Genomic DNA, 25938 nt, shown 5'->3' on the forward strand with positions numbered 1-25938 from the left:
GGGCCTGATACAGACTGGGAGGGACTGAGGGACTGAAATGGGGGAGTGGGTATTTCTGGGTGGATGCATTTGAGAACCCTGAAGCTCCCAGATTCCCCTGAACCTCCTGAGTTTGCAGAAGCGGCCCCTCCACCTCGTTAAAGGAGAGCAGCCTTTCCTTGTACGTTCTGCACAAGCCTCCGACGAGGCAAAAGCCGCCACAGTGACGACTGCTCTCTGAGGATCTCCCCTCTCCCCTTCTTGCTGGCCACCAGACCAATGACTAGGGTCAGGTTCAGGATAACCCATGTGAAGGCTCCTTCGCTGGGCCTGAGAAGTGGGAAGAATTCTATGCCAGAGGAGCCGCAGGAGTGGGTGAATGTGAATGGGCAGGAGCTGCAAGTGTGTGCCGGGGGTGCATCTGAAGAATGCCGGATCACGGAGGGAAGCCTCCGAGTCAGGGCATGTTTATTAATATGGAACCATTCTCCTGGAACAAGGATTTCACATCATGGGCAAGGGCCTAGGGGCGGGATGAGAGAGGGAAGTCCTGATGGCTCTTACAAGCTTGGAAAAAGCAGTACCAGGATCACTGTGCTCAACCATGGAAGGAGGGATCAAAAGGCTGTAGACACGGATGCACTAGGACTAGCCTAGCGTGAGACCAGACACACCAGCTGACTTTCCCTCAGAAGGGCCTGGAGGACAAACATCTGCCCAGGTGTTGAGGAGAGCACTGGGAGAGCTGAACCACCATCATTAAGATGCTTCAGTCAGTGGCGACCCCTCTGTAGTCTGGGGCTGATGATAAGAGACGCGGTTTAGTCTGGGCTTTTTGGTGGTAATGAGGATGATACTGGACCCTAGAATATCAAAGGCCAGGGGCAGCACTTAACCGTGAGAAACAGGATAGGCACAATTATTGTAACAGGCAGCAAAGGCAGAATGGCAACCGAGGACCCGGACCTGTGGTGAGCTGTGGGCACGACTATTAGAACATGGTTCTCCCAGACGCAAGACGGATGGGCAAGCAGCAAAGTCACTGCCTGGTACATACGGGTGAGCAAAAGAGGCCGAGAATAATAAGCACCAGGATGTCAGGAGCCCCAGTGGAAAGTCACAGCCCTTTTCCCAGTTTCCAGATCTGAGCCAGTCTTCAGACCCACATCCATCAACTAAAGGAAAGGTTGGGTCACTCGTGACACCTCACTCTTTCCTCCAAAGGGACTTACGACCATTTACCCAGATACCCATACAGTGGGGAAAGGAGACTGCCCAGATCTTCTGAGGACTGTTGGATACAGGGTTTGCAATGATGGGGACCCAAAGTACCATTATGGTCCCTGTTAGATGAGTATCATATGATGATCTAGTAATAAAGGGCTCCTGATCCATGTACGCCTCACTGTGGTCCACAAACCCACCTGTGGTCATTTTCCTGCTTCCCAAATGTACAATGGGAATGGATATTAGAAGTTGACAGAAACTCACTGGTTCCTTGATCTATAGAGTAAACCCTAGGATAGTAAGAAAACTCAAGTACTAATAGGAGATATATCTATTTATATCTATCTATCATCTATCTATCTATTATATATATCTAAAAGATTTATTATAAGGAATTGGCTTACCAATTTTGGGGGCTGAGAAGTCCCAAGACCTGCAGTCAACAAGCTGGAGTGGGGGGACTTCCCTGGTGGTCCAGTGATTAAGACTTCGCCTTCCAACGCAGGGGGTGCAGGTTTGATCCCTGGTCAGGGAGCTAAGATCCCACATGCCGCGTGGCCAAAAACCCAAAACATAAAACAGTAGCAATATTGTCACAAATTCAATAAAGGCTTTAAAAAATGGTCCACATCAAAAAAAAAAATCTTTGAACAACAGCAACAAAAGCAAGCTGGAGTCCTAAGAGATGTGATGGCACCGTTCTGGGCTGAGTCCGAAGTTCCGACACCCAGAAGAGCCAATGGTGTTAAGTTCCAACCCAACAGACTCTAGACGAGCCACTGTTTCAGTTCAAGCCCAAAAGCAGAAAAAGACCGATGTCCCCGCTCCTCGGTCAGCAGGAGGAGCCCCCGGTCACTCACAGAGGGGTAGCCCTTTTGTTCTCTTCAGGTCTCCCTTGGATCGGATGAGGCCCACCCATGTTAGGAAGGGCCATCTGCTTTGCTCAGTGTATTCAAATGCTGATCTCATCCAGAAACACCCTCACAGACACACCTGGAATCATGTTTGACCCAATATCTGGGCACCCTGTCAAGCTGACACATAAAATTAACCATCACAGTCACCCAGCTGGTAAGTGGTGGTTTCAGGATCACTCCATGTTCAGAGGGATATGAAGATCTCAAGCTACAGGGAAATATTTGAGCTAGAGAGAGAGGTTGGGGAGTTGTCGACATGGTGGTGGTCACTGAAGCCACATGAGGAAATGAGCCAACCAAGGAGAACATGGGGTTTGTAAAGAGAAGATGGCCTGGACCCAAAACCTGGGGATTCGCAGCATCCAGGTGATGGGCTGAGCCAAGGGCACTAGGGCAGGATGGCCAGAGAGGTAGAAAGAAATCCAGGAGAGAAGCTAAGGGGAGGCATGTTGGGAGGAAGAAGGGTTGTGATGGGGTTAAACAGGACTCGGGTATGGCGAGGGCCACAGAGTGTCCTGGGGACAGAGGGAACTTGGCGGGGGCCATTCCAGGGAGGCGGACACTAGCTTGCAGTGACTGAGGAACCCAAGAGCGTAAGGCAGGCTTGCGGGTATGTACAGGGGGAAGCAGGAGAAGGCTAAGAGCTGGAGACAGGCACTGGCAAAGGTTTATCAGTTTGTCTTTAAGATGGAGAGGCCTCAGCATTTTGAGTTAGTGGGATGTGAGACCAGCCAGGCTACCAGTCACGCCGGGGAGGGAACCTCCGAGAAATGGGATAAGCCCAGGCTTGGAGTCGAGTCCTGCTCTCCTATTCACTCCTCTGGCAGATGATTTTGCGTCTCCAGGCCTCATTTCTGTAACAGCCGACATCAAAATCCTGTTGAGATGAAGTCACAAATGCATGTGAAGTCACTGGACCAATAATCATCGCGATTTCCAAATATGAAAGGCCAAAGAGATGGCTGAATGAAAGATACTCCCAAGCTTTTTGATCCCAAGAGTCTGGGAAATAGCTGCGTGGACGGCTGAATCAGGGAAAACCCAGCAGGAAGAGCTCTGGAGAAAAAAGAATGACAAGGTTGGTTTATGCAGGCTACCACTCGGGTCATGACAGGATGTCAAAAGTGGAAACACCTACAGATAGGCGGAGTTGGGGACCAGATGTGGGAGAGAATTCAGGGCTGGAGAGAGAGTGTTGGCTCCCCCAGGTGAGAGGCGAGAGGCAAGTCAACAGGGGCCTGTGTAATGCCTGACAGAGTCGCAGAGAACACCCACAGCTGCCCTGCATTTAGCCACGACTTTGTGTCAGGCCCTTTACCTACAATACCTTCAACCCTCGGGATTAATCTGTACTTTACAGTTGAGAAAATGGAGGCTCAGAGAGATCACCCAACTAATAGATGACACAGCCCAGAATCAGGCAGTCACTCTGGCTCCCAAACCTGCATCCTTTCCACTATCTCACGCCGCTCCAGAGGCTGGAGTCTCAGGGGAGAACTATGTTTAGGAGACGAAGGACAACAGCCCACCAGACAGAAGGATGGGGAGCGGGTGTGCTGTTACTACCGAGGCCAAGGAAGGATCGTTTCAAGATGGTGGAGGTGGGAAACAGCGCCAGACACTGCAAAGGGAGGAGAGAGAGTGAGAAGAGGAAACCTACTCGATGTGGTGAGCGGAGGGTTCCTAGGGACTGTGGACCGTAGGAGGGGGCTAGTCGGTAAAAACAAAGGTGCTGCATAGGAAGGCACTGGACCCCATCCTTCCCAGGTCCCCACAACGGTGCTGGTGGGGAGGGGAAAGAAGCGAGCCGCCAAGGCAAGCAAGCCGGGGGGGGGGGGTGGAGGAGGAGGGGGAAGAGAGGAAGGGGGAGGGGAGGAAGGGGAGGGGAGGGGAAGAAGGGGGAGGGGGAGGGGAGGGGGAGGGGGAGAGGGAGGGGAGGGGGAGGAGGAGGAGGAGGAGGAGGAGAAGAGGACTGAGCAGGTGAAGAGGATGAGGACACATCTCCACTGGCTGTGGGTGCGATGAGGCACTTGAAAGAGGAACTCGTGGCCACGGTCTACACCTTCCCTTCCTCCGGTGTGTGTCTGCCCGCCTTCCTCTCTGGCTCCTCCTTCTCTGTGTCCCTTAGAGGGTCTGCTTTCTTCTGCCTGTCCCTACAGGCTACACCTACAGAGGGCCGTTCCACCGTGGGCACTGCAGGAGGCTAATCAGGGAAGTCAAAGCCAAGGCCCTTGTCCTCACGCAGCTCACAACTCCACTGGGGACACGAGCTCTCGAATGTGACAACCAGAGACCACACACCAAAGGGAGTACGTGTCTGGCCCAAGATTCCTCCCACCGCCCCGAATGCTGTCAACTTCTGGACAGTCGGGACCTGAGCTCCCGACGAGCTGGGCCAGCATCTGTGCGCGTCTGCATGCAGTGGCGGCAGCAGAAGCCACAAAGGGATGCTGACCGCCCAGACTGCGTGTGCAACTGGAGAAGAAAAGGGGTACAGGACAGAACGCTAGGTAGCATCAGCCTGTAGGGGGCAGGCAGAAGAAAGCGGACCCCCTGATGGACACGAGGAGGAGGAGCCAGGGAGGAAGGAGGGCAGACACACCGGAGGAAGGGAAGGTGTGGACCGTGGCCACGAGCTCCTCATTCAAGTGCCTCATCGCACCCACAGCCCGTGGAGATGCGTCTTCACTCTCTTCACCTGCTCAGTCCTCTTCTTAACAACGGTCTCACCCCGCTTGCCTTGGCGGCTCACTTATTTCCCCTCCCCTCCAGCAACACAGCCAGCCTGATTTCCTCTTTCCTGCCTCATTTTCTAAAATCCACAGGCCAGGGAGTTCCCCGGCGGTCCAGTGGTTAAGACTCCACCTTCCAATGCAGGGGGCAGGGGTTCGATCCCTGGCTGGGGAACTAAGGTACCGTGTACCCCATGGTGTGGCCAAAAATTATTTTTAAAAATTAAAAAATTAAAAAAAAATTAAATCCACACACCAGGGAGTGTCATCCATGTGGGCAAAGCAAGGCTCTGGACTCCTCCCTCCCTCCCCCCACACCTCCACTTCTGCCTTCCTGCTGCCTCTCACCTGCCGTAGGTCAGGAGAGGACGGGCAGAATTCCTGTGCTGGACCGGCCTCAGGCTGGGTGCCCCGCCAGAAAAGGCTTCAGCTGCCACCGTGCCTGAAATGCCAACATTATCACCAATTCCTTCGGTGAAGAGTTCTTGGTGCCTGTCTTCAAATGTAAACATGCTTGGAAGGGTAACTAACAGCCTTTGTCTCTAACACTGTGGAGAAAATCATGAGAAGACCTCTTTGATGTGTCTTGGAGAATCAAATACCTCGGAAGCCTGGGGCAGGGGCGGGGGTTGACACCAAGAGATGGTTTAGGGAGCAGAGAGGGAAGGTGGAGGGGCTGATGAAATCTTAACCCATTTTGCAGTTTTGTCCTGGATTAACCTCGTCCCTTGGTTTGGATTCGGGGCAAGGGGCAATCATTCATTTGTAACTGAGGCTGTAGGTGCTCCAGCCATATCCCCTGAGCCTTCCTCGGAATTTACCCGCAGACGTTTTCCAAATAACAGCGGGGAAAGTCAAACGATCTGGAGAGTTGATGCCCTGCAGAAACGAATGGGGGTCAAGTCTGGGGTGTTCTGCGTGGTCGCCCAGAGGGTCCCCGGCGGCATTGGACCCCACGGCCCCCAGCAGTTACCCGTGCATTACTGACCCTTTGATTGCTGACCCACAGAGCGCTTCCTGGATGGCCCCTGGAAGGAACTATTCACACCCAAACTCTGTTTCAGGTCTTGCTTTGGGGGGGAATACAGACTGTATAAGGAATTTTCCTCTGTTATTCCTAAAACCGACTGGGGCGGGGCGGGGGGCAGGAATAAAGTCCACCGGCTCTCAAAAACAAAAACAAAACACCCACGACCCATAATTTAGAAATATGCATCAAAATTTTAAATGCTCATATGTTTTGACCCAGTAATCCTACTTCTAGAAGTTTACCTTAAGGAAACTAACAGACTGGGTGCAAAAATGTATGCAGAAGGACGTTTATCATCATGCCAAAGAGTAAAAATGGGGAAGCAATTTAAATTTCCAGCAATAGCAAATTGGCTAATAAGTTATAGTAACCCTATGTTGCCATTAGAAATAACAGTGCAGATTTTTCTATATCTATGTCTTTGGTAAGTTAAGTGAAAACGCAGGCGACAAAACATCATGGAATCTACTTTTGTCACTAGTACATCCCTAGGTGACCGTCTGGGCGTACCTGGAGGATGACAGCAGAATGTTAACAGTGGTTGGTCATCTTTGGGTGGAAAGATGGGGATTGTGGCTCATGTTCATTTCCTTCTTTACACCTTTCTGAACTAAAAATATGAATTATGCTTTTTTAGTGATTGATACAACTTTTAAAACTGAAAAAAAAAATTTTGTCCAGAGAAGCCAATGGCCTCAGCCACGTAGAACTGAATTCCACAGCCAACCCCGCCTGTCCTCCCAACAGGAGCTACTGGTCTCATCGGCTAGGGGACTGAGGCAGACCCCCAGAAGGGAGGCATCCTCCTCAGCCGGCCGACGCTGGGCGGGGCCGCTCTAAGCCAGTCAGCCGACCCGGAGCCCGCGGGGCGGGGGGGGGGCGGGGGGGGGGCGGGGGGGGCCTGCAGCGCGCGTCACGTGTCCGGCGTGTGTGGCCCCAGTTGACTCCGAGGAAACGCGCCCCGCCTCCCTGCAGACACCGCCCTGCCCCCGCCCGCCTGGAGCCCCAGCTGGCACTCAGCGGGTCCCTTTCCAATTTGCGGCACATTCAGGAGTTCGGTATTCCCACGGGAAGAGCTCGTTGCCATGGCGATGCGAGCCTCCCAACCCCGGGACCGCCCAGGAGGCCGAGTCCTCCCCCAGCACGGCCCGCCCCCGCTCTCTGGAGAGGGTCGCGGCGTGGGGGAGGGCGCGTCAATGACGGACCCAGGTGAGAGGGAAGGGGAGGACGGCCTGCTTGCGAGCCCCCTGGCCGCTCTGCCCTTTCCAGCCCCCTCGGGTCCAGGGGCAGATGCCACCTCTGGTTCTGGAGCGTCTGGGTGGGGATGTCGGACGCTCCGATTTCCTCTCAACGTCTTCCAAGAACGCCGGGGCATCTGTAAAAGTTTCTGGAACGCAGCACTCAGGAATGAAGCTTTAACCTCCGGCCCCCGCAGTCCGGACTGAAAAGTCGGGAGGGGCGAGGAGAGGGAGGAGGGGGAGGCGACCGGCCGGTCCCGCGAAGGCGGGGGGCAGGCAGGCGGGGCCTCCTGCGCGCGGTGCTGCGCGGCCCTGGAGGGGCCGGGGTCACGGGCGAGGCCCGGCCGGGGGACGGCGCAGCCACGCCCGGCGGCGACGCGGGGGGGGGGAGGGGCGGTCACGTGCGCCTGCTCGCCGGGGCCCCGCCCCCGCCCAGGCCCCGCCCACCTCCCAACCTCCGCTGGGCTCCTGGATGCCTCCCTCCCCGGGCAGCCGGGGGCTCTGGACTCCCCGGCCTCAGCGCCGGAAGGAGCCGTGTCTCCTGTTACTCACCGCAGGTGGCTGCCCAGGGGAAACCTGCAAGCGCATCACCGACTGGCCTGGAAAGCCTTTCATCTCTGCTCTAGCAGCAGCAGCTCTTTGATGAATTGTGTCTCGTGGCTTTGGGGCCTCCAGCCATACCGTGCTGTAAATCCCCGGGTGCCTGCTGGCTCCGATCTGGGGCTCCCCCTTCCCTCCTCCTGCTGCCCCAAGACTCAGGGACTTGCAGTCGCAATAAACCTTGATTTTTCCAATAGTGTTTTTCCCCCCTCCAGCCTCTCCGTGCACCCACCCACTCCTACACCTGACGTTTTCCTTCAACTACACCCTGTCCCCCTTCAGGTCCACAGACACACAGGCCTCGTGCCTTCCCCTCCATCACCAGTCCAGTGAGAAGTCAGCTCACCCAAGAGGCAGGAGCACAGACGCCCCCGGCCAGCTGTCCACTCAGCCCAGGAGAGAGAGGCCACACCCAGCAGCAGGCCCCTGTGCAAAGAGCGCTTTTGCCGACCGCAGGCATCGTATTTCCCGAGTGAGCCACATGTAGAAAGGATTAGCTGTTTCACCCAATAAGCCCACATCTGTAGTTACATTCTAACAGGGATAAAACTACCCTGGTTATTAATCCTCCTGCTTTAGGATATAAGCTGATCACCAGCTGGGGTCAGGAAAAAAACCCTGCCCCACCGCTGCCAGTCTTCCCCCCTCCCATCCTCACCTGCCCCATCTCCTGTGGTGCAGTGTTGCACTTCTGTCTGCAAACCAAGTTCAAGGCCACCAACGGAGGCACCTCTGAGACAGGACAGCTCCAGTCTGTTCTGGAGAGGACATCCATTCAGTCACGTGAGTACGTGTGAAGAATCTACTTCGGGCAAGACGTCAGTCCCCACTGTGGCAGAAACAAAGATGATTCCTGCACGGCCCTTGTCATTTCTATGCCAAGAAACGCTGAAGTGGGTGGCCACAAACTGTACGTGGTTTCTGGGACTTCTTGCCCTGAGGCGCCCGGGGTGTATCAGGTGGCCTCGGGGAAACCAGCTGGGGTTTGGGTGGTATTTCCAAGCCTGCTGCCAGCAAGGAAGGGAGCTGTTTCCTCTGGCCTCCGCTGATGGGGCCTCTCCCTCCCATGAGCAGCCAGAGAGACCGGGGCAGCTGTGTTTCCTTCTCTGATTCATTCTCTTCAGACCTCATAACTGCAGGCACTGGACACTTCCAGAAGTCTCCATTTCCCTGGGTGGGACCCACAGGAGTGATGCAGGTTGAGAGCCAGGACTTACTCTTTCCAAATCACCAGGCCTGGAAGCCACAGTGAAGTGACTTCCCCAGGAGGCCATAATCCCCAGTCACTCAGACCTGGCCGAGGATGGGCTGACCACGTGATCCAGCATCCAAATCGGGACCTGTCCGTAATGAGAAGAGGTGCTGTGGATAATTACATGGGACTTTCCTGAGCAAACCAGGATGCGTTCACCTAACCTGAGGGGTCACCTCCGCTGGGAAGGGCCATGACCAGGACCCCACTGAGACTCGACAGTGTCAGCCCCTCCCTGATGATGTCCCTGTGTCCCCTTCTGTGGACAGGTCTCCACCTGCCCCAGCCCTTCCCCCCTCCTCTGCTCCTCTGCCCCTCTGCCCCCTGTACCTGAAGCACCTGCATTTCCACTCTCCAGCGTTGGATCAGCCCAACCATCTGTTTTTATTGGTGCTGGGTCCAGGATGCTGGGAGATTAAATAGAGATTGTGATCAATAATGTTCGTCAAGTGAATAAATCTGGGTTGACCCCATTGCACAGTTAGGCTTTCTACCCTTGACTGCTTCTCCACGTCGCTCTGTGGTCCTGCTGGCTTTCTCATTTCTCACGGTAGTGTTCCAAACCTTCTCTAGCCCGAATCCCCATCCACCCCCGATTCTTGCCAGATGCCCAACTTCCCTGAGAACAAAAATCAAAAACAAAACAAACTTGAGATGCGAACCTGTCAGACTTTCTAAACTCCCCTCCACCTCTGAACTACACAGATCGACGGACGCCCCTCTTCAGGGAAGACTGCCCCTCCTTCCCCCCATCTGCGTGGTCCCCACAGGGGCACGTGCTCACGTCCGGCCACCTCTGCACAGCCTCGCACAACCTATTGACCCTGGTTGGACTCCTACAGACTCAGGATGGACCAGTGAGAAACTTTCCCTAGAATTCTGGGTTTGGGGCCAAGAGGGTCAGTCTAGTGCCTCTCCTGTGGCTGCAGCCTCAGCCTTGTTTCCCACCAAGACTAAAGAAGCCTGAAGAACCTGCAGGGGCCAAGAGAAGAATGAGGAGGATTCGGAGGGGGCCTGAGAGCCAAGTAGGGAGAGTCTGGAACATTCCGGAAGCTCCTGAGGCCCAGCCATGCTTCTGTTGTTGTTTTGTTTTTGTTTTTGTTTTTTAACTTAACTGATTTAAGTTGGTTTCTCTTAAACAGACTCACAGACTTAGAAAACAAACTTATGGTTACCGAAGGGGAAAGCTGGGGAAGGGGAAGGATAAATTAGGAGGTTGGGATTAACATATACGCACAACTATATACAAAATAGATAATCAACAAGGACCTACTGTATAGCACAGGGAACTCTACTCAATATTCTGTAATAACCTATAATGGAAAAGACTCTGAAAAAGAATAGGTGTATGTATGTATAACTGAATCACTTTGCTGTACACCTGAAACTAACAACATTGTACATCAACTCCAATATAAAATTTTTTAAAATAAAAATAAAGAATACCTTGGTTTCTCTCACTTATAATCAAAGGCCTCTTATGTAACGCAAGCTGCTTCTCTCACTTATCATCAAAGGCCTCTTATATAACGCAAGCTGCTTTTCCCTCCTGTCTCTGGCTGATTTCCTCCTCAATTCAGTCCCCACGCTGGCCATGCTTGTTTTATCACTCGTATCACTTCTCTTGAACCTTCAGTCGTGTTAGTTACAAATATGCTCATCTCCCTATCCCAAAACTAAATAAATAAGCAAAGGGTCCGGAAGCTTCTGTCCCCTTCCCCTCTCCTCTCGCCAATTCCATTTTCTCACCTCCTGCTTCGCACCCAATCTACTGCGTGCTCTGGCTCCCTCCCTCCTTCCCCCTTTCCCAATGAGCCCTGCAAACCATGTCCACCTGCTAGCCTCGTGCTGCTTGTCTGCAGCCCTGGCGTCAGCAGCCACCTTGTCTTGAAACTCACACTTCTCTTGAGGCTTTTCCTCCTGGTTCTTCTTGCTCTTAACACAGAGAAGCTTGACCTGCAGAAGTGGTACCAGGATCTAAAGCTCTAGACTTTTTCAACCTTCCTCTCATCCCATAAACATGCAACTGCCCTGTGCCCGCTCTTCTGGTGCCCTGCAAAGTGAGGCTGACTCATCTCAGGAAACAGCTGGAGTTGAGGTGGTAATGGGCGAGTCATTTCACTCTTGTGATAACACTCTCAAATGTGGATTACAGTGGAAGGGGATGGGGGGCAGGAATGGGGTGGAAGGGGGGCTAAAGATGTGTTACTGAGATTCTAAACATTTTTATGACATTCAAGGTTTTATTTTCACTTTCATGTTAATCTGTGCTTGATGGTGTGTTTCAATTTACCATCCCATTGGCACCAAGTAATCACCAACCTTTAGTGAGGTATTTCATAAGTGAAATGTATGCTCAGTGTTTCAGAAAATTTCTGCTTCTAAAGTGAGTCCCTTTCTCCCTCAGATTGGAAAGGACTGACTCAAGGGATAAGCATCTTTGAAATGTGAAAGCTGTCTCTGTTCCTAGCGGCACCAGATGGAAAAGAAGACCTCAGTCCTGCCCTCAAAGATTCATAGGTTCATTAGTAAAACAACACACGCACACTTGAAAAGTTAATTATAAGCATAAAGCAAGAATGTGAGACATGTCACACGTGGTGTATTATAGGGTGATGCAGACTACACTTTCCACGGGAGATCAGAGGTGGGAGAGCTTTCCCTGTGTGGGAATAACCAACCTAGGCTTCCTCGGTTGGTGGCACTACTGGTCTGGGAAGTGAGTGAGAGCCTTAGATGAAAAGTAAGAATAATGGAGGAAAAGAAAGAGAGAGGGATGCTTGGTGCAAAGAAGTCCAAGAGCCTGCAAGGTCTTGAGCCTGGGGTCAAGATCAGGCTGGACTGAATGGAGGGTTCTTATGGGGACACAACAGACAACGCTTGCTTACCTTCCATCAAACTGAGCACATACCCAGGCCATCAACACGGCCAGGACGCCCACCATTTTTGTTTAAGAATTTCTTATTTGATATTTTTAAAACAGCATCAAGAAGACATTATGGGAAAAATCGGAACAGAGTTGGACTTCCTTATACTTGTGTTATGGTTTTTAATAGCGTTGTACATTTGCCTTCTTTGGAGGGTAGAGGTGGACACTACCAGTGGCTAGGTCCTCCAAAGGTCTAATGCAGCCTTTCAGGAGAAAATTAAGTTGAGGCCATGTTTTGGGCGACTTGAATTCCAAGTGCGGCAGCTAGACTCTGCATGTCTTGATGTGCAGAAGGTCCAAGGGCAATGACTGCCTCAGATTCTCTGGGGCTCTGAGTTACTCACCAAGACTAATTCGGGGTTTCAGATCCTTTGTTGCATGGTGCACATTTCCAGGGCTACACACGTGAGAGGTTTCTTCATGGCAGTGATTATACCTCTTCGTTTCATTGCCATTGTTGATTGGCATTGGCTGGAAGACAGAATGTCCCCTCGAATGCAAAGCCTTTCTTGCAGAATATTCCCTAAAACAACCAAGGAGGTTTATTGCTTTTATTAACTTGACAGTCTGGAGACAACGGTTATTCAACTTTCTCATCCTTCTGGGTTAGTCGGACATTACCTTGCTGTTGTCACCTGTACCCACCCCGTGCTTGGAACAGTGAAGATCTGGTCATAGGATGCCGTGAGTCACAGATATTGTGAAATGAGTGACTGAATGAATAAATGAACAATTAAGGAGGATTCATGCTAAGAGAAGGTATCCCAAACGTGGCACTGAGAGGGAGGTTGGGATAGATGATTGCTAGGTCTCTTCCAAGTGCAAGAACTCTCCTTAGACTGGGGAGGGGCTGAGGGAGGACATTCAATTCTCTAATAGATCTCAAGAGAGGTCCACCCTCAGTCCCTTCCCTAGAGCTCTCTTGGAAAGATCCCATCACCCTTGTCAGTAGTCTATTTCAGTTTCTCCGAGTCTCAGGGAAGAAAGTTCTTCCTAGTGGCCAACTAGAAGTGCCCGGCCTCACGTGTGGCCCAGGGCTGGGGCCTTAAAGGGAGCCCCAGACCAGAGACAGCGGGTCTCACAGGCAAAAGGAAGGGGATGCCATAAACTGGGGTGAGGAAAGGAGATGAGAAGTAGTGAAAGCAGCCTCCTGAAGGCTTCTGGAGGAGGACAGAGCGGGGTGCCACTCCCAGCCTGTCCCAGAAGTTCAACAGTCCTCACCACGAGTGGAATCTCCGTCCCTCGCTGCCCCTGGATCACTGTGTGGGGTGGAGTGCAGTGGGTGGGTGTGCGCGCGTGCTCGCATTTAAATACGGAGATTTCTTTTTCCTTGAGAAATGTCTGTGTATGTCCAGCATTTAACATGCAGTATTTCATAAATGTGTGTTAAATGAATAGAGCGAACATTCATTGCACTTCTACTGCTTCTCAGTGTTTTATAGGAATGATTTCATTTAATCCACCTAATCATCCTGTGACTTTTTAAAATCCCTCTTTCATGGATGAAAAGGAAAAAACCCACTGAGGCTCAAATAAACGAAGTAACGTGTTCAGCTACTAAGGGACATATGTGTGGAGCGGAAGGAAAGAAGGGCCAGAGAGAAGAAAGGAACAAGAGAGGGAGGGAGGAAGATCTTAGAAACGGGCTGTCAGAAGGCTCAGAGAATTTCTTTTGAAAATCACTTTGACTCAGCAAAAATGTGCCCAGCACACAGATCCCCTTTCAGGCCTCTTTACCGCCGGGTGTTGAGTCCTGTGAAGAGCTGTGAAAACGAGCCCAGCCCCACGTGGGACTGAAAGGGAATAAACGACAGGGCAGGATTTTATTATTTATTTATTTATGGCTGTGTTGGGTCTTCGTTTCTGTGCGAGGGCTTCCTCTAGTTGCGGCGAGCGGGGGCCACTCTTCATTGCGGTGCGCGGGCCTCTCATTATCGCGGCCTCTCTTGTTGCGGAGCACAGGCTCCAGACGCGCAGGCTCAGTAGTTGTGGCTCACGGGCCCAGTTGCTCCGCGGCATGTGGGATCTTCCCAGACCAGGGCTCGAACCCATGTCCCCTGCATTGGCAGGCAGACTCTCAACCACCGCGCCACCAGGGAAGCCCCCAGGGCAGGATTTTAAATGAACGTCAATACGCCGCGAGTAGCCCTAGCGCTTTGGGCTGCAGACAGTGGGAAGGACAGACGCTGGGGCACTCGTCGTCCAGGTTGCTGATTGTCGAGAAGTGATCCTGTGAACCTCATACCAACCGGTTTTATCTGGAATAATAGCCATCGAAACCTTTGAGGGACTGAAGAGGAACACGAACGGGAAAATAAAGGTTAGATGACCTCCCAGCAGGGCACACTAAATGTCCTGCCTCGGGTGCAGGGAAGCAGGACACAGTTTTGGCTGTGAGCTCCCCAGCAGCTTACGCAAGGAGTGAAAGCATCAGTTACAGGAGCCGTGGTGTTCGGTTTAGAGGAAGCACGGCGCGTTCTCTTTGCTGAAACCTCAGATAGTTTGCCTTGCAAACATCCTCACCAGCGTCCCGCGACGTCACAGTCTGTAGAGTTCATGTTTATGTCGCCGGACTCCATGCCGGTCGGTTCAGAGCCGCAGCCGCAGGCAGCAGCATCCTCCGCGGGCAGCAACCCAAAGGCATCACGAGACGCCGCTGGTCAGAAAGGGCCTTTGTTGCTGCGACCGTTCCTACCGCTTCCTCGGAGCCGAAGCCCAGGGCGAGAGGAGCCGTCGTGGGCTTCAAAAAAGAACGAAATTGAGTTATTTGCAGTGAGGTGGATGGACCTAGAGACTGTCATACCGAGTGAAGTAAGTCAGAAAGAGAAAAACAAATACCGTATGCTAACGCATATATATGGAATCTAAAAACAAAAAACAAAAAATGCTCATGAAGAACCTAGGGGCAAGTGGGAATAAAGATGCAGACCTACTAGAGAATGGACTTGAGGACACGCGGAGGGGGAAGGGTAAGCTGGGACGAAGTGAGAGAGTGGCATGGACATATATACACTACCAAATGTAAAATAGCTAGCTAGTGGGAAGCAGCCGCATAGCACAGGGAGATCAGCTCGTGCTTTGTGACCACCTAGAGGGGTGGGATAGGGAGGGTAGAAGGGAGAAGCAAGAGGGAGGAGATGTGGGTATATATGTATATGTATAGCTGATTCACTTTGTTATAAAGCAGAAACTAACACACCATTGTAAAGCAATTATACTCCAATAAAGATGTTTAAAAAAAAAAAAAAAAAACCCCTGCCATCCAGGGAGTCCACACCCGAGGTCTCGTTCCCAATGGCCTGAGGCAGCCGGCCCCAGGAACAGGAAGGATCCAGTCACCTGGAGACAGCCCTGAACTGACCCAGGCAGAAAATGGCAAAGTGCTTCAGAGGTATTAGAAGGTGCAGATCAAAGGAAAGCAGCCTGCTCGAAGGGCTGTCTCCCACAGCTCCTTCCTGGACGGCACTGGGAACAGAAGTGCAAGGCCTCAGCAACCGGTCCGTGGTCGCATCACGGCCCATTGTTCACGGCTGCTGGCGGGGGTCCTACAGATGTTAAAGATCAGATTTTGACTTTGGTTCCATTCAGATGGGCTGGACCTTTTGTACGTGCCCAGGATTTCTGAGTGAACGACACGGAGCAGCTCAGTTCATCCGCACTGACAGCCCCGAGGTGGGCGATTTTATTATTCACATTTTCACATTAGGAAATTGAGGCTCCAAGAGGGAGAGGCCCGAGAAACGTACCTTTGTTGGGGATGGTATTCGCTGGGATTCCTGCCGCCGCGAGGCTAAGTGCAGAGGTCCTCCAGTCTCTCCATTTCCCAGGTTGGTGAAGACAGGCTTGTCTGTGACTGCTTTTTATATCACTCTTCCAATTCAAAAGAAAAAAGACTTGGCAAGCTATAAACAGAGCTCCCCACCACCCCCAAAAACTCGATCACTCGATCATGAAAATGTCCTTGATCACCATGCCAGAGGAAGTGACTGTCCCACCTCCCCTCCACCCTCCTTCCTTCCAGCCCAGGTATTTGTGAAGAATTTAGCACGTCCTAGCTATTATAAACACCGCTGCAATGAACACTGGGCTACATGTATCCTTTCGGACCACGGTTTTCTCTGGGTATGTGCCCAGGAGTGAGATTGCAGGATCATATGGTAGTTCCATTTTTAGTTTTTTAAGGACCCTCCATACTGTTCTCCATAGTGGCTGTATCAATTTGATCAATGTATCAATACAACTGTTGTTGTATCCCACCAACAGTGCAGGGGGGTTCCCTTTTCTCCACAACCTCTCCAGCATTTGTTGTTTGCAGATTTTTTTGAATATGGCCATTCTGACTGGTGTGAGGTGATACCTCACTGTAGTTTTGATTTGCATTTCTCTAGCAATTAGAGATATTGAGCATCTTTTCATGTGCCTCTTGGTCATCTGTATGTCTTCTTTGGAGAAATGTCTGTTTAGGTCTTCTGCCCATTTTTGGATTCGGTTGTTTGTTTTTATGATATTAAGCTGCATGAGCTGTTTGTAAAGTTTGGAGACTAATCCCTTGTCGGTTGCATCGTTTGCAAATATTTTCTCCCATTCTCTGGGTTGTCTTTTTGTTTTGTTTATGGTTTGTACACACGGCTATATTTAAAATGGATAACCAACAAGGACCTACTGTATAGCACAGGGAACTCTGCTCAATACTATGTAACAACCTAAATGGGAAAAGAATTTGAAAAAGAATAGATACATATATAGGTATAACTGAATCACTTTGCTGTACACCTGAAACTAACACGACGTTGTTAATCAACTATACTCCAGTATAAAATAAAAAGTTAAAAAAAAAAAAAGAATTTACCATGTCCTGTTCCCAGGCATGAGGGGTTCGAAGATTAGCATAACGTAGTCCCCGCACTCAAGGGCTCACGCTCTATCGCGGAGACAGACAAACAGCTGAAGGCACCCATGCCGGCAGGAAGGGCTAGCTCAAGGACCACAGAGAGGGGGCTCCCAGGTGGGGGAGTACAGAGAGAAAGTGTCCCCTGCCCAAGATGGCACAATAATCTCTAACGTCCCTCCCAGGAGGTGGCTGAGCTGACCCAGCAGGGGTGCTGGGCTTGCACTGACTCACCCCCACTCTCAGCCCAGGGATGAAAGACGGTGGCCCCTCGTCTGCGGTGCTGGACTCATACAAGAAACGTGAAGCTTGTGGTTCATCTCTCCCAGAGACCAGTTTAAAATGTGGTCCAAGCTTGGAGCAGCAAAAAAACAGAACTCACTTAAATGTCCAACACAACATGTGGACCATTATCCATTGTACATCCATTTCCTGGAATATTAATCTCTCATTTTAAGTGATACCTGTTAAGACTCTACATCTGAAATTCTTCCGACAGGGACTTCCCTGGCAGTCCAGTGATTAAGACTCTGCGCTTCCACTGCAGGGGACATGGGTTTGATCCCTGGTCCGGGAAGATCCCACGAGCGACTAAGCCCATGTGCCACAACTACTGAGCCCACGTGCCGCAACTACTGAAGCCTATGAGCTCTAGGCCCACATGCCACAACTACTGAGCCCAAGTGCTGCAACTACTGAAGCCCGCGTGCCTAGAGCCCGTGCTCTGCAACAAGAGAAGCCACTGCAATGAGAAGCCCGCGCACCGCAACAAAGAGTAGCCCCCGCTCGCTGCAACTAGAGAAAGCCCTCATGCAGCAATGAAGACCCAATGCAGCCAAAAAAAACCAAAAACAAAACAGTAAAGCTTCTGCAGTCATCCCCCTCCCCTTATCCAAAGAGGATACGTCCCAAGACCCCAGTGGATGCCTGCGAGAGTACCCAGCCCTGTATATACTATGTTTTTCCCTTACATACCTATGATAATGTTCAATTTATAAGTTAGGCAGAGTAAAAGATTAACAATAATAATAATAATATAGAACAGTTATAACAATACGCTGTGGTAAAGGTTATGTGAATCTGGTCTCTCTCTCTCAAAGCATCTTATTGTACAAATGTAATGCCTTTGCCACCTTAAGAAAGCATTTACCACACACTGTGGCTGTAACTTTTGCAGTCTGAGGTGCGACAGCAAAACTAGCAGGAAATTTTTTTCCTTTTCACAATTTCACAGGTAGAAGATTCGTTCTCACCATACATCTTAGCAACCTCAGCATACGATTTTTTTGCTTTCCTTATTAAGTGGAGAACTTTCACCTTTTCACTTAAGGAAGCACCTTACAGCTGCTCATTGGCACATCTGAATTGCCGGCATCACTCCTCTTGTGCTTTGGGGCCAATATTAAGTACAATTAGGGTCACTTAAACACAAGCACTGCGGTACCACAATGGTGTATTTGACAACCGAGTGGCTATGAGGTGACCAACAGGCGGGATGTGTTGGACAAAGGGGTGATGCATGTCCTGGGCAGATTTCATCCCGCTACTGAGAACGGCATGCAATTTAAAACTTATTATTTCTGGAATTTTCCATTTAATATTTTCAGACTGTGATTGACTGCAGGTAATTGAAACCACGGATCAGGGGAAGAATAACTGAACTGTGTTTTAGTATTTGCATATTAAATTAGTATTTGCATATTAAAAAGGGTAAGTAGAATTTGAAAAGATACATGCACCCCAATGTTCATAGCAGCACTATTCACAATAGCCAAGACATGGAAACGACCTAAATGTCCATCGACAGAGGAATGGATAAAAAAGATGTGGTTCATATATACAATGGAATACTACTCAGCCATAAAAAAGAACGAAATCATGCCATTTGCAGCAACATGGATGGACCTAGAGATTATCGTACTAAGCGAAGTCAGTCAGAAAGAGAAAGAAAGAAAAACCCCATATGATATCACTTGTATGTGAAATCTAAAATACGACACAAATGAACTTATCTACAAAACAGAAACAGACTCACAGACATAGAGAACAGACTTGTGGTTGCCAAAGGGGAGGGGGGTAGGCGAGGGATGGATTGGGAGTTTGGGATTAGCAGATGCAAACTACAGAATGCATAAACAACAAGGTCCTACTGTATAGCACCTGTGCGATTCAATATCCTGTGATAAACCATAATGGAAAAGAATACAAAAAGAATATATATATATATATACATATATATACGTATAACTGAGTCACTTTGCCGTACAGAATAAATTAGCACAATATTGTAAATCAACTATACGTCAATAAAATTTTTTTAAAGGGTAAGTAGAAAAATAAAAAAACAAAAAGAAAAAAAGGGTAAGTAGAAATACTTTTTTGACACTTAAAATTTTTTTCATTTTTAGTGACCTGTGCTGTTTTCTTTAGAAATACTCTTGATATTGGTCAGCAGCTCTTAGGTGAGATCCTGGCAGCACTGGGGGTGTTTCCTCCTTCTGTTTCCTAAGTGCTCTGTAGTGTGGTTACGTTCAGTCAGGGACATGACTGCACACACATGTGCATGTGAGCACATGTGTCGAGCAGCATCCTCATGTTCTGCGTCCCCTCCTCACACACCGTCGGGGAGAGGAACTGGGAGGGGAAGGGAGGGGAAGGGAGGGGAAGGGAGGGGAAGGGAGGGCAGCATCTGGACTTAGCGAAGGCTGGTCGCTCCTTTGGGAGGGTCGTCCGGGGAGCCACAGTCACGGGCACCTGTGTCCCCAGGTAGCCTCCTTGTGCCCCTTGGGAATCCTGCCTGGGCTGACGTCCCCTAGACTGGAATTTTCTCCCTGTAGAAACAGCTTTGAGGCCGACACAGTACTTAACCCCCCAGTAGGAAGCACTCCAAGTCCACAGACACTGCTGGGACCATGGCAGGCAAGTCCCGATCTCCTGTGGCCCTCGAGGGTCCAGTAGAGGCTCCTGCGGGCCCTGACTGGGCAGGGAGAAGCGGGGTCTTCTGAGGGCGGCGCTCTGCGTGCTGGCTGACCCCGCTGGCTGAGTCTCTGGGCTCCGGAATTTTCCTACTCACTTGGACACACTGCCTGGGAGGCCCCGGAGGCTGAGCCAGCTCCCAGAGGCTCCCTGGGTGCAGGCGGTCCCGGAGGCACAGGGTGGGTGGGGAGAGCTCTCACCCCATCGCCTCTGCATGGGCTGGCAGTTCTGGAAGGGACCAAGGGGATTCCAGCCTCTAGGTCCTGCCTCGAGGTCCAGCCCCATCACGGAGCCGAGGGTTTGGCTCAGCGGTACTGGGCCTGAGGCCCTGGGGCCCTGGCTACCTCCCCTCCCCCTCCCCTTCCCCTCCCCTCCCCCTCCCCCCTCCCGCGGGGACTCTCGGTGGCTCCCACACGGGGTCCCTGCCCTTGCTTCCACTGCCATGTCTGCCTCCCGCTCGGGCCCTTGTGTCTGGCTGATTATCAGCCCCCGACACCCTGTCTTCTTCCCGCACTTGCGTTTTTTGTACCAACACCGTGGGCTGGGGTCCCTACTCCAGACCCGAGTTCATCCCTCCTCAGGGCAAGGCCTCCCTGGGGCGAGAAAGCATAAAATGGGGAAGAGGGAGGACATGGGATGAGGGACAGAGAGAGGGCAGAGGAAGAGAGGAAAACGATGTCGCATCTGCGGAGAGAAACACCCTTCCCGGCTCCAGACATGGCTCCACGCACCGCTGCCCCCGGGAGTTGGACCGAAGTGAGGTCGCGGGGAGAGGGGCAGCGGGGGAAAACGGCCTCCACGGCGCGTGCCCTGGGTCCGAGGCCCACGGTGGCCCACGCGGGCGCGAGCACTTGGCGCGGGAGGGCGAGGAGGGACCGGCCGCCACGCCCGTGCCCGCGGCTGCGGAGGCCGGATCCTGGAGCCCCGCGGTGCGGCGTCTCCCCGCGCACCGGAACTGCGCTCCCGTTCCAGATGGGTGGCTGCGCAGCTGCTTGAAACCCCCTGGTGCTTGGGGACAAACGACGCCCGCGGGGCTGGGCTAAGGGCCCGCTGGAGCCAGGCGCGAGCTGTGCGTGATCCGCGGGCCCGGCCGGCCGTCACCGCAGCCCGACTCCCGAGGGGCCGCCGGCTCTCCCACGAGAGTGTTTTCATTGGAACGTGGCTGTGAAATTTCCAGAAAAAAGAGGGGTGGCAGGACTCACGCCATTGGGCAGCTGGGCCGCCGGGCCCGGGGAAGAGGCGCCCGGCCGCGAGCTGAGCCAGGAGGAGATGCCCCCCCGAGGAGGGGCACCCCGAGGAGATGCCGGGGACAGGGGACAGTCCCCGAGGCCGGAGCAGTCCGCCCTCCGTGGGGAGAGAGGACGACAGTCACCGAAACGGCTCCATGGGCCTATACCAGTGGGTGTCCGCGGGGCCTCACCCTCCCACCCCCGGAAGTCACGTGAATTCAGCCAAAGGCACCTGCTGACAGCGACCTGTTTTCTCATTTGTGCCTCACAGCTGAGATGCCTTTGCCCAGCCTGGGCCAGGCCGGCGGGGGAGTCACGGGAAGGCCCCGAACAGAGAGAGGAGCATTTGGGGGGCCCCAAAGCCACGCAGGCCCCCGTAGCCCTCAGCTGCCGCAGCTGACGAGCTTGGCTAAAGAAGGCCCGAGCACCTGTTTAATCTCGAGAGGAAGACTGCAAGTGGGGCTGTTGGCTCTAACACGCCCCATTAAATATTCCTGGAATCCAAATGCAAAAGGAAAAAAATAAACCACTTTGAAGTTCCAGGCGATGGGTGAGTTGGGATGGGGGAGGGTCCAGGTACGGCTGGATGGGCTGGGCTGCTTGGGACGGCCGGGCGAGGCTCCACGGCCGGGTGGGAGTGCCACGCCGCCCCTGCCCCGCCTGCTGACTGGGTGTATCTGGGCATCAGTTGGTCCTTGGATCTGCAGGAAGTGGGGGGAGAAAGGTGGTGTCTCGGGGCGCAGCTGCGCCTACCTGGGCGGGGAAGAAGAGCCGGGAGCCAGGGTCGGTCTGGGTGGGTTGACCTCCTGAGAGCTCAGGCCTCAGGAGGGTCTCTGGAAAAGCAAATGGGCACCTGGGCACGGTGCTCCCTGCTCTGAACGCTCCTCACAACAAACCTGCGATGTGGGCATCATCATCGCCCCCCTATTACAGATGAGAAAACCGAGGCACAGAGAGAGAGGTGGCTTTCCCAAGATACCCGGCAAGGAAGTGGTGAGGCCAGGATCTGAACCCACAGTCTAGCTCCACAGCCCCGGCTCTGAACCAGGACTCTCCATGGTCTCTCTAACTGCATTTGAAAACCAACTATTCTGCCCAGGAGGCATCTGGCACATCACGCCCTGCCCACCCTGGCTCTCCCCGCCTGGAAGTCTCCCCACAGTCTGTGACTGGCTGTCTCTTGGGGTCGGAGCCCTTCTGCCCACCTGGACACCCGTGCCCAGCCCGGGGCCTGCTTCCTGTGTTTCTCCCCACCTCCGGAGGCAACAGAGTTTCACAAAGCTTGATGGCCATTAAAAATGAACGCAGGGAAGGGATCCAGGGCCTGCCACTGGCCCCGGCCAGGATTTACTGTGATTCATGAATGCCCGAGGCCTTCATTTCTTTGAGGGACTGTGAAGGCAGTGTCAGGGCCCTGTCGCCCCCGAGAGGGAGGAAGAGGGGCTGGGGGCTGAGGTGGCGGTGACGGCCCCTCTTACCTCCCTGGGAACCTGCCGACATCCCCACACGTCCTTGAAGCTGTCTTTCTCTCCCTGAGGCCCGAGCTGATCTCCTCTCATTGGAACCCCGGGACAAAGCCTGCTTGATCCAAACTCACTCTCAGCATCTGCTGAAAACACCCAGATTACCGAACTCTTTGCAATACGGCCTCCCTTTCTCCAAGTGACTCATCCAGCCTCCTCGTTGTTACCAAGAATATCTTTCCAGAACACAAGTCAGATTAAGTCTCTCTCCTGATTAAAACGATTTAGAATCTGATGGGGGCAGCTGCCCATGGGATACAACCCCGGTGGCTTAGGATGTCACATGAGGCTCTCTGCAGTCTGGCCCAGCCTACTGGCCTCTGCCTACTTGAGCCAGCTGGGGCAGAGGCCATTATTGCGTCCAGGCATTGGGTAAGCTGCTTTCCCAGCCCAGTGACCCCTCAGACTGGTATACAGCTCCTATTCATCCCTCAAAGCCCCACTCAATTATCTCCTTCCAGGGCTATCCTCAACCACCTCTCTCCAGGGGCAAAAACCAAAAAACAACAACAAGAACAAGAACAACAAAGCAACATAACCTTTGGCACGTACCTCTATCACATCCCCTCGTACCCATGTCCTCCCCACTATATGTGTCATGTCTCCCCACTGTAATGAGCTGCTTAAGAGGAGGTGGCTTCATCTTTGTATTTCCAGCACCCAGTCCCAACAATGCTGCTCCAGTGCAAGTATCTGGGAGAGGGAAGCTTACTGAGCCAGTAATATCCATTAACCCAACAGTGTGTGAGCACCTCCTTAGTTAACTCTAGCGGAGAAAAAGCCTTTTGACAGACTGACCACCACACGTGACACCGAGTTCTGACGTGACAGGAAGGAGACCTACACTGTGGGAGAGGCTCACCCAAGGAGGCCAGAGAGGCAGGCATGGGGTTTGGGGCCCCTGACGGGCCTTCAGGGACTGGGAAAGCTCAAGGGCTTTGCAGATGGGTGAAAACCAAGCTTTCTCAGCCCCGTGGCTTTCCCCAGGCCAACCCTGCCCAGAGGAACTCATTCTGCCTCTTGACTCACCTACCCTAGACTCTCCCCCTGAGGCTCAGTTCTGGTCCCTGGCGGCCCCCTCCTGCTGAGCAGAAAGCAGCCTCTGGGTGCCCGCTCGGTCCATCACAGGTAAGTGTAGACCATCCCCACCTCCATCCTCCTCCGGGGACAGCGTCTTCCCCTCCCCGCCGCCTTCACCCCAGATCCCGCTGGTCTGCCCAGCTGGACGCACTGTGGGACCCCAGGAAATACAGGTGCTGGAGCCAAATCAATCTGAGTCTAAATTCTGACACAGCCAAGTCTCAGTGTCCTCATCTGCAAAGAGGTGGGAACCAACTCTCCCTCAGGGTAAGTCTGGGAGACAGAGATAACGCATGCACAGTCTCCGTGAGCAAACAGTAGGCACTTAATACATGGTAGCTCTGGGGTGCAATGGCCCCCTTGCTTTTTCCTTCATGTTGATAAACACAGTTGACTATGATGGGTTCATGGACCCTTGCACAGTAGCAGCTCATAAGTAGTAGCTCGTGACAGGTACATCGGGTCACCTGTAAGCTGCAGTACCTACGGTGTGACATGCAGGACGGGGAGCAGGGCAGGGTCCAACACCATTTTTGTAAGAAACAATAAAGTTCCATTGTGGAGAACAGTATGGAGGTTCCTTTAAAAACTAAAAGTAGAGCTACTATATGATCCTGCAGTCCCACTCCTGGGCATATATCCAGAGAAAACCATAATTCGAAGAGATACGTGCACCCCTATGTTCATAACAGCACTATGCACAATAGCCAAGACATGGGAGTAACCTAAGTGTCCATCGACAGATGAATGGATAAAGAAGATGTGGTGCATATATACAATGGAATATTACTCAGCCGTAAAAAAGAATGCAATAATGCCATTTGCAGCAACATGGATGGACTTAGAGATTATCATACTAAGTGAAGTAACTCAGACAGGGAAAGACAAATATCATATGATATCACTTATTTGTGGAATCTAAAAAAATGATACAAATAAACTTATTTACGAAACAGAAACAGATTCACAGACTTCAAAAACTTATGGTTACCAAAGGGGAAACTTGGAGAGATAAATTAGGAGTTTGGGATTAACATATACACACTACTATATATAAAATAGAAAACCAACAAGGATCTACTGTGTAGCACAGGGAACTCTACTCAGTACTCTGTAATAACCTATATGGGAAAAGAATCTGAAAAAGAATGGATATATGTATATGCATAACTGAATCACTTTGCTGTACACCTGAAACTAACACAACATTGTAAATCAACTATACTCTAATATAAAGTAAAAATTCAATTAAAAAAAGAAAAAATAAAGTTATACATATAAATGAATATACGTAGAAAACCTCTAGAAGGATCAGTTTCAAAATATTAACTGTCATAGGGCTATGAGAGTTTTCTCTTTTTGTTACATATTTATCTACTTTTCTTCCCCCCCAACGAGCAAGCATTGAGCAACAATGCGGAAAAAAATTAAACCACATGTGGTGGAAATCTGCAGGCAATATGGGCCTTAAATTCAAAGCACCATCTGAGATTTGCGTGTCAAAGAATCATGGTTTACAACTGCAGATGCCGGAGCCTCCATGTGGAAGGAATTAGGGTAGCTGAGCAGGTCCCCACCCTAGGAAAGTGCCCCGTGGGGAAGCGCAAGTGCCACTCCCAAAATAGAGGCTTCCCCACATCTACCACTTAATAGGGGGGTTCTGTAAATCTGACAGCACGATCACCTAAAACAAATGCTCCATTAGATAGGCGGCATTTGGGATTTTTATTTTCGAAATGAAGTTCCATTTTTAATCCATTTAGTGAGCTCTGTGTTTTAAAGAACCTTCTAGGAAACCTTTTGCAAAACCAAGTCATTTCTGCAGTTCAAACTCTCACTTCCCTGAATCTTTCCATGTTATCAGTTTGCACATGAGCTGGTTTTCTTGCAACAAGAAATGCTTCCACATGCTAAGACTAACAACTGGTCCTATTAGGACAAATGCCACCCCATTTCTTTCACGATAAAACTCTAAAACCGTGCCTCTTTCTTTGGCATCAACGCACTGGAAGGCACCACAGCAAAGGGAGGTGATGACATTTCTGTGTCTATGAAAAGCATATGAAGCAATTTTATGGGGTAGTTTCTCATGAGACCTGCTTAGAGTCAGGGCAGCAGACTAAATTAACTCTCGACAGCCTCTTCAGTTCTGCAAGTCTATCAAATTTATTGTATGGATGCTTTACTTTTTTTTTTTTTTAAGTTCCTTATCCCTCCATGAAGAAGAGATCGGAGAAACATTAGGCCTGAGGTGCCTAATGTTTAACACAAAAATCAGCCATGTTGAGGTGCCAATGATTCAAAATAAGAGTTATGAATAGTAATAAATCTGATCTCT

The sequence above is a fragment of the Eubalaena glacialis genome, chromosome 2 (genome assembly GCF_028564815.1).
Source record: "Eubalaena glacialis isolate mEubGla1 chromosome 2, mEubGla1.1.hap2.+ XY, whole genome shotgun sequence".
In the NCBI taxonomy this organism is placed as follows: domain Eukaryota; kingdom Metazoa; phylum Chordata; class Mammalia; order Artiodactyla; family Balaenidae; genus Eubalaena; species Eubalaena glacialis.